Genomic DNA, 11,974 nt, shown 5'->3' on the forward strand with positions numbered 1-11,974 from the left:
GCGTCGTAAGGAGGTTTCGCCCCACAGTCTATGGGCAGGCGACCCTGGAAGTTACCATTCCAACCGAGACACTTTTGAGAGTGGAAGGGGGTGCCAGCAGGAGTGACACGGGGACGACAGGCATAAACGGGGCGGGTCAGACAACCTGGGTGTTTGGTCACCCCATCCGAGGGGTGGGCTTTTCTGTGAGGGTGCAGAGCCCCTGAAACTCTGCCCTGCGGCCTGGTGTGAACTTGGGAGCATCATTTACAGGATCTTCCCAGTCCTCTGCCTGCCAGCTTGAGGCCGCTGCGTTAAGGCCGCACATACGCTCGTGTGAGCACCAGCGAGGCAGGCGGGGTGTGATGGACAGCTCTCCCGGCACTGAGGCACGCCCAGTGGCCTGACATCCCTGGAAGGCAGTGGGAAGGGCTGCCCGGGACTTGTTGCGAAGCCTTAGCATGAGCACACCCCCTTCGGACAGCAGCCCTGCCTCAGCTCTGAAATCCGGTGACTCAACGCTTATCAGGAATCCACGGAGCGGCATCTTTGGCCAAAAAATGTATAGCTCTGGGACCGTCTTAGTCCATCTATCCAGCCAGTAGCCCTCACATATAAGCATGGCACTGATCATGTTTCCTCTCTGTGTGATGTTTTAAAACTTTTCAAATGCGTTCACTTCTAATTTCTCCTTAGTGTGTGAGTTAGGTTAGAATTTATCATCTCTCATATACAGGAAAGTGATTCACAGAAAATTAACCAGTAGGCTTAAAGTCACTAATGGACACTGGAAGAGAAATAGAACCCGAACCTGACCCTCTGCTGAGCCGCCCCCACCCTGTCATCCTTCTTTCCTTCCTCACTTCATCTTTCATTCTCAAACACGTCTTTTCTTTTTATTATTTGTTCTCATGTGAGTATAGACCAAATGGCATAAATCTTTCTGTCCCCAAGAGGCAGTACGAGTCCCTCTTGAACATGTGACGGACAGGGCTCTATATTGCATATAGTTGCCCACCTGTGACCACCCCCTGGGTCAAGTGACTGTAGAACTTGCTCTGTCCTTGAGCTCGCGTCGGGTGAGCTCCTAGTCACACTCTGGATATGTATCGAGTGTCACCTCCTCCGTGAAGCTTCCCCAGATCTTCTTGGTAGGTTTAGGGGCATCTCCTACAGAGAGTGTGCAGACTTGAATTCTCTCCCTTCCCGCATCTCTCCTCCCCATGCCCACAGGTCATTCTGCTCCTTGCCCACTTGTCCAGCTTGGCACAGATACCACCTTCTTTTTGAGACCTTCTCAGCTCACCCCAATCAAGAGTGATCTCTTTCCATTCTCAGCTTCAAAAGTGTGCGTGTGCATGTGTGTGTGTGTGTATATGTGTGTGTGTGTTCTCTCCTACTAAATCAGTGTAATGAAAAGAACTCTTTGTCAGGTGTGGGGTTAGAAACCTTGTTCGAATTTCTAGATCAGCTACTTGTTAGCAAAGGGAAGTCACTTAGTTTTTCTGAGCCTCAGTTTCCTCCTTGATAAAAAGGGGGGCAATAAACACCATATCACAGGGTTGTTGATAGGATTAAACAAATGCTGACAAAACCTGAGTTAATTCTTAGTCACTCCTGTCCTCAAAGACTTTGTCTTCTTCAGTTATATTGCTGCTTATTCATTCCCTGGTCATCTTCCACCCACACCTTTCCAAAGCACCTTGTCTTACCTCTAGCTTCTTCCGAAGCATGACGATTTGAGCCTGCCTCCCTACTGGCTGTGAGGTCCTGGAGGCCAGAGCTCTGTCACAGCAGGTAGTCACTCTAACCCTGGGCGTGCACCTGCCTCCCTGGTCTTTGGTGCATCACCCCATCACCCCTCCTAGTGCTGTGGATAATCGTTTACATATCTGTCTTCCTGAGAGCACCTTGAAAGCTGCGCCATTGCATTCAAATATTTCCAAGGCCACGTGCAGTGCCTGGCATATAGTAGTAGACCCTCAACAACTACGAGGAGATGGAAGAAACGGCGAATGGGGATGGCCAGGGATTCTCCCCATCTGCTTTCTCGCCACCATGGGGCATGGCCTCTCTTGGATTTTGTGCATATGGCCGAATGCTGCATTCCTACTGTTTTAAAGCGATGCATTCTTCTCAATACTGTGCTTTTAGACAGCTGGAAAAAGACAGCTCTTTGGTTAGATACTAAGAATAAAACCGCCACATTCTTTTCTCTCTGGTTTCTTTAAAAATGCTTGTGTTTGCTCCAGCTCTCCAGCCCGTCACGCAGAGGACGCGGTGGCAATCTGGGCTTTGGCTACTGCTGGTCCTCTTGGCTAATGGCTGTGCAGGTAAACGTCCAGCCAACTGTTGGCAGTGAATTCAAGCCCTTTACTTTTGCTTCTGTTCTTGTTTCTTTTCTTCCTGCTTCTCAGTACACGATGTCCCTTATCGGGTAGATGAAGGGAGAAGAAATGAAACTGATATTCATCTCTTTCTATCCAAATGAGTAACATTTAGAATTCAGAGAGAGAGATTGAAAAAAAGACTAAAATTTAGGGGTTTGATGATAATAAAGGACATACCGCTCCCTGTTTCCCGTTTCCAGAGGTTTCCACCTCATTCCACAGTCTCCCCTTTGGTGCTCGCATCACCTTCCAAGGCGTCTCCCGAAATGTCAGTGCAGTCGAGGCTCGTACCAGGGTCTCTAGCCCATCTGCTCCTTTGAAAGCCAGTTATGCACCTCCAGCTTCCTGATGGGGAAGCCTCCACAGATGCTGACGTTTTACTAGCCAGCCACCTGAAACAAGAGTCTTCTTATCCATGATCTTCATCAGCATCATCACCCTCTCCCTTCTCTTCACCCAGCAGCAGCGGCGCCATTTGGGGCCACTTGCTGGAAGCCCTTCCACGGCTGCCGTCTCCTATGAACATCTCTCCCCATCCTCCTGGACGTACGTGTTCCTCGCACTTTCCCGTCTCTGTCGCGGGGACCAGCAGCCTTTCATTCACCAGCTCCAGTCTTCAGCTCATCCCTGGACTCTGCTCTTTCCTCTGCGCCCTCCCTCCATCCAGCCCTTTTGGTTCTGGTTCGATAGCATCTCTTGAGACTGGAATGTCCATTCTCACCCCTGTGCTGCGAGTTCAGGTCATGGAACCGTCTCCCAAGTGATGTCCTGGACCCTCATCTCTCCACTTCCAGCGCCTACTACGCAGGCTGCCCCATTCGACTTCTCGAAGCTCTGATCACACCACCCTGCTCAGAGGTCCCGTGGTGAGAGGCTGTCTTGTGAGCCAGTAGGAGCGCCCTGCCTGCCGGCCAGGCCCTGCCCTCCCACTCCCCTCACATATTTTGCATTCCAGGCAAACAGAACTCCCCACGGGCAGTGCCCGCTCCATGCTTCCCCACCACTGGCCCTGGTTCAGGCTCTTCGGTACCAGGCGACTCCTCCCCGGACCTTCTTGTGTCTTGTCCCCACCTTGGCTGTCCTTTCCGTTGTCTTTTAACACACATCCTGAATGCCACCTCCTCTGGGGAGCTTTTCCTGTTTCCAAAGAGACAAACCCTCTCCCTTCCCCATTGCTGAAAGGATTTCCTTAAAGCTCTCTCATTACAGGTGTGTTTTTCTCGTACCCTCCCTTCTGGAGGGCAAACTCCCTGAAGGCAGAAAAGCATCCTGTTCATCTTTGTCATGTCCAGGTGGCTCAGCACTCGCAGGTAGCTCCTTCCCTCTGTGCTCCTTAATTCCTCCATCTGAGCGGTAATGTTTCAGGGCATCTTCCAACTCTGACCTTCTTTGAGCTTCAGAAATTGCAGGCATATCTTGGAGATACTGCTGGTTTGGTCCCACATCACCACAATAAAGCGAAGTATTTCAGTAAAGCAAATCACACGTTATTTTTGGTTTTCCAGTGCATGTAAGTTGTGTGTACCCTATACAGTAGTCTATTAAGTGTGCAATAGCATTATGTCTAAAAAAATGTACATACCTTACTTTAAAAATATCTGATTGCTAAAAAAAGGCTAACCATCATCCGAGCCTTCAGCGAGTCGTAATATTTTGCTGGTGGAGCGTCCTGCCTCAATATGGATGCAAAGTGCAGTCAAGGGAGGTATGGCAGCGTACAGTTTTCCACTCTGCCTAACACTCCGCTGGTTCTCCTGACCCGCCTTCTCACAGTTCCTCAAGTCTAATGCTACCTCTCAGGTCACTGTCAGGAGATAACGCGTGGAACCTGGTGGCACGCGATCACGCTGGAGATCTGTATGTACTCTGGACAGATTGTTTCATTCAGATTTGAAAATGTTGCAACCATATCTCTTATTTGGGTTTCAGATGAAAGGGTGTTTGTTTGTTTTTTAAATTTGACTTATCATAGTGTGTCCCTATTATCTTTTTAAATTAAAAAAGTCTTTTCAGAAATCATCAGTACATAAAAAAAGAAAAAAAAAAAAGAAACAAGTGTGCTTTCTATTTTACTGACAACACACAACATGTAGTTTACAAAAGAACATTCTTCCTAGTTGAAGTGAACCCGGGGGGGACTCTTGTTGAATTATTTTTAAAAACTACCTTCGAAGCCTTTCTCCTGAAGAGCTGCCATCCTTGCGATGTGGGGGTGGGGGTGGGGGGTGGGGTGCTTCATTACACAAAGCCCTGTGAGCTGAATGATTAGCTGGGGAAGATGCAGCTAGGGGCTCACAGGAAGGAACGTGTCCTGTGTCGCGTGTGAATGTTCTGTAACTGTGCTCCTACCACAGTGGAAGTGAAATGACTAAGTGCTGGGACCCACCAGGTTCCTTTTATCCAGCTATTAACGGGCCGCGCAAGTCTCTTGCCTTCTCCCGGGCCAGTGTGAATTTCCATTCATATTTCCAAACACTCCAATAAGAGAAACTTCTTGCACCAGGCGAATCGTCTTTCAAAGAGATCGTGGTCTCACCTGAAGAGGCGATGAAGGTGCTGGACAGAGCTAAGCAACGGGCCCAGAGCGTGTCCAGGGGGCCCGTGGCCCTGGGGGGCTTGGCAGCCCGCCTTCAGAGGTGTGCCATGACCGGAGTAAGACCATCCCTGCCTCCGTGGGAGTGGTGCCAAGAGCTCTCAGGGATTCTCAGGCTGGAGATTGGATCAGTGAACCAGGGTCACTAAGTGTTAGCGAGAGAGGAAATTCTTGTGGCTGAGGAAATCCAGTCTCCTCCTGGGCCTGCATCTCTCGCCACATTATGAGAGTGGGCCAAGGGTCATCTCTTGTTTCACACTTGGTCTCTGCTCTACATGTAACTGCCTGCTGTCTTCAGCCGTAAAGGCTGACACTCTCGGCTGTGGGGGCTGCGTGGAGTGTGAGAGGGATTCTGTGGCTCCTCAGCTCCCCAGGGAGATACAGCCCGGAGGCTGCAGCAGGGACAGGCACTGACAGTGTAGAATCCAGCGCCTCTGCTCCATGTCCTGGGGAGCGGCATGGACTAGAAGGGACGGCAGAGCTTCTCAAGCCCAGAGGTACAGCGCCTCAAGATCACTTGGAGAGCTTCTTAAATCACGGACTGCTGGCCCCACCTCCAGAGTTTCTGACTCAGTAGGTCTGGGGTGGGGCCCGAGGACCTGCATTTCTCACAGGCTCCCAGGAGATACTGATACTGGTGGTCTGGGGACCACATTTCAGGAATCACTAACCTAGTCCAACCCTTGAACTTTACAGAGAAGAGAGATGGGCTTCGGGAGGCTAAGTGACCTAGGGTGATACAGGTCATGGGTGCCACGCTCCACGTGGGGGTGCTTGATGTTGGTCAGCACCTTTGAGGGGACAGAGGCCTGGGCTCCACCCTACCATTGATGGTCCTGAGCTGTGTTTACTCAACCCCCAACATCAAAGTGAAAATTCTATTCGACGGACTATGAGTCTTACCGTCCTTAGGCCATAAATCCAGATACCAGGGAACATTTGGATATTTAGTTATTGTTAAATTAGTTTATCAGGTTTCTGGGCCTCGTGTAGACTTGATCCAAAAGTTCTTAAAATGCCCACGGTGAAAATATGCAGCCAGGAAGCACTAGCAGGCGCCTGCGGACTTGCCGGTCTGCTCCAGGGCAGAATGGCAACAGAATCTACTGATCCTCATTCTTAGAGCCCTATCTTAGAATGAATGAGGTGAGATCCTAATTAACATCTGTTGGGCATAACTGTCTCATTAACCATCACAGTGTGGGGGGGGCGGAGCTAGGCCTTATTGTCCCCATTTTATAGAGGATGATACAGAGATGCAGTTATTTACAGTAAGAGTAAATAACTCGACCATGGGCACACACCTAGTGGAAGCGGAACTCAGAGCTGGGCCTCTGTCTCCAGATCTGGAGCTCTCCCCACCCTCCGTTCCATGGCCAAGGGCATGGGAGGGATCGAGGACCTTCCATCTCACAAGGCTGCCTGATCGGACAGACCAGGAGCTGGGTGGAGGGTCTGACTGACACTGTCTGTCTGTTTGAGGCCCTGCGCTCTGTCACTTTAGAGGCAGGGGCCTCAGGGTCCTAGCATGCTCCTGGAAGCCTTGGGCCAGCGTGAGAGCGCCAGGGACTTCCTTTCCCAGACGTGCTAGGAGAGTCACCTGTGCTGGATCACTAGGAGCCCGCCCAGGTCCCTGCTGATCAGCAGTTGGGTCTGATGCCCCTTCCTCAGCCTGGGGCCCATTTCCAGCTGTCCTGGCAGCTCCAGAGCCAGGAACCTTGGTGAGGCAGATGCCCCTTGGGTGCTCACCTCGGTGTGGCCAGGACGGAAAGCTGCTTCCTTGGAAAAGCCGTTATTGGGCCCGGACGCTGAGCTGAGCTTGGGTCCAGCATGCCATCCAGCCACCTGGACTGCACGACCACGGGCCAGGACTCTGTGAGAGGAGAGAGCTGGCATTACATGGGCACTTTACCACATTCTCTAATGGGCAGGAGGGGAGGGCCGTGCCAACGGGACAAACTCCATGTTCCTGAGTTCTCAGATTTTACCAGCATCGGGGCCCAGGAAGGAGCGAGGGCCCATCCACCGTGGCTGCCAGGGACCTGACCTTGCCTGGACCTGTGGTGGCATCTGCCTTTCACTCTTGTGCCAGAGCTCTTGGCCAGAGTCTGCGGCTGATCTGACACTCAGTGTAGGCACCTCCAGTCCCACACCAGAGTCCTGCTCCAGCAGACCCCTAACCCCGCATCAAAGTGGAAATCATTTTGTACATTATACACATACAGATGAAGTAGACCCGACTCTGGACCAGCCTAAGTAAGAAAAATTATACAGAAGAAAAAGTCCTAGCAATTGAGAGCAAGTTGGTGCTTTAATGAAAATCCAGATGAGTGATGGTGGCAAATAGGACAAGCTGATCACCTGACTGATAACAGAGTTTTTACGGAACTAGAACAGGAATCTTGAGAACCACGCCAAAAATCAGATTTCAGGAATCAGAAGCTACGGAGATCATACCAAGAAAAAAATTCTACTCAATTTTAGGTCGTAGTTCCTAGAAACAGTGGAAGCTTTCTATTCTCTCGTCTGCATAACACATATATGTAGGTGTTTCATTCATTTATTCAGCAATTTTTCCTGAGCACCTACTATGTGCCAAGCACTGTTTTAGGTGTTGGGGACACCACAGTGAATAAGACAAGGTCTCTGTTCTCACAGAGCTTATAGTCTTGTATAAAAAAATAAAAATGATATCTTCAGACTCATCACATGCCATGAAGGAAATAAGTGGAGGGTGGCTATAGAGGGTGACTGCAGGGTGTAGCGAGGGATGCTCAGTGAAGAATAATTCTCGGAAGATGTGGTCTTCAAGCTGAGATCTGAAGGATGAGAAGCAACGTGGGAGAGATCCTTCCAGGAACAGCAAGTGCAAAGGCCCTGAGGCAGAACGAGAATTGCTGAGCTTGTAGGGAAGAGTCCTAGGAGATGAGCTGGAGGTAGGAGCCAGGTCTGCAGGGACATAGCTGGGACCTATGGTTTTATCCTAAAGGCAACGGGAAGGGAGTAGAGGGTTTTAAGCAGGAGAGTGACGTGACAACTTTTATTAATTGAATGAATGAATGAATGAACTCCTATGTCTACTGTAGAACTTGTTATAGGGTGGAGTACTACCACTCCCTCTCCCCAAAAAAGTTCTGGAATGACATCATTATCCTTCCTGTCTATATTCCATTTCCAGGAACCTTGGACTCTCAAAACCCCTTTCCCCATCCAGTCTTTTTCCAGTGTGGACCCCCACCAGCTTTCTTTCTTCGACCCCCTCTCATCTTGTGCCATAGAAACAAATGTCAGTGAAGTTCCATGGCCCTAAGCCATGGACAGGAAGGAGGAGCCAGAGGACGGGAAGGGAGAAAGGGCCCCCGGAGTGGGTCTGCTTCCACAGGTCATGAAATCAAGTACTGAGGTGTTTCCATTTCTCTTCCTTATCCACTGATCAAACATCCTTTTTGCTTCTAAAGTACCAGAAAACCTTCCAATACTCAGTTGGGGTTCAGGCTTAGAGATGAACTCTTAACTCAAACATCCTACGACAAGGTTAGATTCCGTGGCAAAGAACATCTTCACGTTGTCTCAGGGTTGGATTTAGCACAGGAGAGCGAGGATGGCTTGTCCCCTAGGGTAAGAGGTGGGCATCGTGGGATCTGGTTCCATTACTCATGGGGAAGAGGGCCTGATCTAGTCCACAAACTCTTCATCTAGCTGTTGGGGCCAAACCCGACTGATTGTGAGACTGGAACCCACAGCGATGAATTCTGGTCCAGTTTGCTCTCATTCTTGGGTGAGTCACTCAGTATCTTTAAGCATCTCTGAGCCTCCTTCACAGGACAAGGAACTGGAACCAGTGAATAGCTAAGGTCCCCTCTAGCTCTGATTGTCTGTGATTCTATGAGCGTCACTGTTTTCCAGCCCACATCCCTACTGGGTACTTAAGGAATCTTTTCTCCCATCTGAGCACTGGAATTCATTTATTTCAATAATTAACCACTAAACTTGCAGGTGCTGTGTCAGCCACTGTGCTAGGTGCTAGGGACATGAAGAATAAGCCATAGCGCAAATTCCAAGAGCAAATAATATAGAGGTGAGGAAAGGCAAGCACAGGAACAAGCGCTTAAGGCACAGCGTGATAAGTGTGATGTGAGTGTGATGTGTATCAGACATGATATGGAAGGAGGAATTCGTTTTATCTGGCCAGACTGGCCGGACACATGTTCGTAAGGGATGTAACATCTGAGCAGGGTTCTTAAGGATGAGTAGGAGTTGATCAGGGAAGAAAGGAAGGAAAGGCATCACAGAGCCCTCGAGTTCAAGAACTGGCAAAGGTCCGACATAACTTAGTAGGGAGCTTGGGAGGTGGAGAGAGGAATATGTGATGGGCCCTATCCAGCAGTAGGTGACTATGAGCTTGAGCTAACTGCTGTCGCTTGCCCGCTGACTGTAATGTCCTATGTGACACAAAAAGCCTTCACTTCTAATCTATGGAACAACTGGGGAAGTAGAAGTGATTGTCTCTGGAAATATTCTAGGTATTCCACTATAGGCCAGGATGGCCTCCAATCTGGGTGATTAGACAGAGAGAGAAGTGGGATCTAAATAAAAAAGCTCCACGACCTGTAGGCCAACCTGCCTTCTTGGGAATCGGCTCTAGACCAGGCACAAAAGATCCTCTGCCCCATGTCTGCAACCTCTGGGCCAGGCCTCCCTGGTGTTTGCCAGGGTTCCCTGCCAGCCACATCTCGGTGCCTGATTGTCCCATTTGAGACCCTGCCGAGCATCTCCCATGCCTTTGGCCTTCTCTTGTTCAGCATAGCTATAGGTAGTTTGCTACTGGAAAAGCAACTCATGGAATACTGAAGCACTAAATGATTTTCATGATATCGCTGTCATTGTTTCTAGTCTCGTGCTAGTAAACGTTGGGGCTCTAAAATTAAATCTGATTTAAATATTACCAATTTCTAATGCAAAAATATTAGGAACAGACAACTGAAATGCATTTTTGCATATCTATTTTTATAACCCTGTATGTTCTCATGGGGTAATCACTTAATCAGACGACTCTCACACTTTTATTAATAAAAATAAATCACAGCACATCTCAGGATCAGATTCTGTTCCTTCTTGGAATACTATTGAAGTCTGAAGTCTGGCGTGCTTCTTCTAGACCTGGACAACCCTGTCCTGTCCTGGCTTGCATATTTTAAAGCAGTAATTCTCAAGGCATGATCCATAGTACAACCAGCAATATCTCGGAACTTGTTAGAAAGGCAAATTCTTAGGCTTCATCATAAACCTGGCAAGGCTGCTATGTGTTTCAGTAACCCCTGCAGGTGATGGTGATGCACACCTACACTCAAGAACCACTGCTTTAGAGGGTCTTACTCTGGCCCTCCTCCAACTGCCACCTGCCCGTGGGGTAAGGGATGCAGGACTGAGAGAAAGTGCAGACTCGGAGTCAGTCTCCTGCTGTAGATTGCCTGCCAGACCATAACTTTCCATATTACAGTCAACATTATGTCTGGACCACACTCCCAGAACCCACAATCCCAGAACCCCTGCTTGACCAGCCTTGGCCGGCTGTAGCTAAAGTTTCTTCTGGAGACACCCTGAGGATAGGGCTGTTTGTATGGCCCTCTTAACTGATGCTTGCCTCAGCTTCCCCTTCACTTTCTTAAGGTCTCAATGATATTTTGGTTAATTTCAACAAAGCTTAAATTAATGGCAAATCGTTCAAATTCAAATAACATATAGTTTAAGGAAACCGAGCCTCTGCTGATAGTTTATCACGAGCGAAGGCATCAGCTGTAGCTACTCAGCCTGCTAACTTCAATCAGCATCCTCCAAAGTCCTCCATGCTGGAACTTTGTGGAAGATTCCATCTACCTCCTGGCTCCCACTTTCTGCTGCCCTCCACCCCTACTCCCCCAAATCCTCTACAGCAGTGGCTTTCAACTGTGGACACACACTAGAGTCACTCGGAGGTTTAGAAGCTCCTAACACCTGTCCCACCTCTAGAGATTCTGATTTAACTGGTCCTGAGTGCCGCCTGGGTCTCAGTACCTTGCCAAGCTCCCAAGATGATCCCAAAGAAAAGCCAGGGCTGAGAACCACTGCTGTACAGGATTAAGACAACAACTTGACATTGGCTTTGATGAGCTAGAAACAGAAAAATTATCAAGAAATGAAGATATCTCAGAAAATGTAAAGTATAGGTGTAGAGTCGCATCATAGACAATAAGAAGGTGTGAGAATACAGCTTGTGGACTCTTGGGGGGGATGTTTTCTCTGTCTCCGCTGCCTCTTCACCCCCCAATTGTCTAGATATAATTGGCATTTGTGAATTAGAAGGTTTTCTTTTTACTCTTTGCATGCCACTTAAAATGTTCTTTGGTGTTGGAGCTACGGTTAGCTTATTGGTAAAGCCCAAGGATTACTGGCTGACATTCTTTGTACCAAATATTTGGGAAGGCTTGACCAAAACGATCTCTTGGACGACTCCTGGCATGTACTGGGAAGCGCTGGCTAGTCCCCAAGAGCAGCTTACGCCACAGCAAAGATGCCAGAGCAGCTGTTGTGAACTCGGCCTCCTTTCTCCTAGCCGCCACCTGCTAGAGTTCTGAGAGTTGAGAAAACTCACTAATGATGTTGAGCATTAAAAACATGTTGCTGAGGGCATAATAGTCATTGCCGGTGCTGTCGCTGTGATTTTCATTGCTGCAACCATTCCCCTTAATTCTCTCTTCTCTCCGTTCGTTCTTACTCTGAGCCTACACACAAAGGGAAAATTTGGAGTCTTTTGCGTTGCAAGTCTGTTTTCCTACTTTTTAGCCTAATCAGAAGTTTTCTATTACGGATTATGACTGTGAGGGTTGCTGACTAGGAGCTCTTTTTTGGGGGAAAAAAATTCAATTTGGGCCATTTCGAGATGATTTGATGTGTTTTAACTATTTAGTGGTTTTGGCACATCCAATAGGAAAATAGTGCGTCTGGCACCAAGGACTCGGGAAGGCATTAAGGT

At 48.8% G+C, this 11,974-nt stretch overlaps 1 protein-coding gene across 1 annotated transcript in view; it reads right to left on the minus strand.

Moving 5' to 3' along the window:
* Window positions 1-11,974, minus strand: part of NGF (nerve growth factor) — a gene marked incomplete at its 3' end in the record, with an annotated part of 49,568 nt that overhangs the window by 767 nt on the left and 36,827 nt on the right. The window contains exon 2 of the mRNA XM_006919817.2: window positions 6,712-6,835. The remainder of the gene's footprint in view (window positions 1-6,711; window positions 6,836-11,974) is intronic.

Source organism: Pteropus alecto, unplaced genomic scaffold (assembly GCF_000325575.1).
Source record: "Pteropus alecto unplaced genomic scaffold, ASM32557v1 scaffold106, whole genome shotgun sequence".
Lineage (NCBI taxonomy): Eukaryota > Metazoa > Chordata > Mammalia > Chiroptera > Pteropodidae > Pteropus > Pteropus alecto.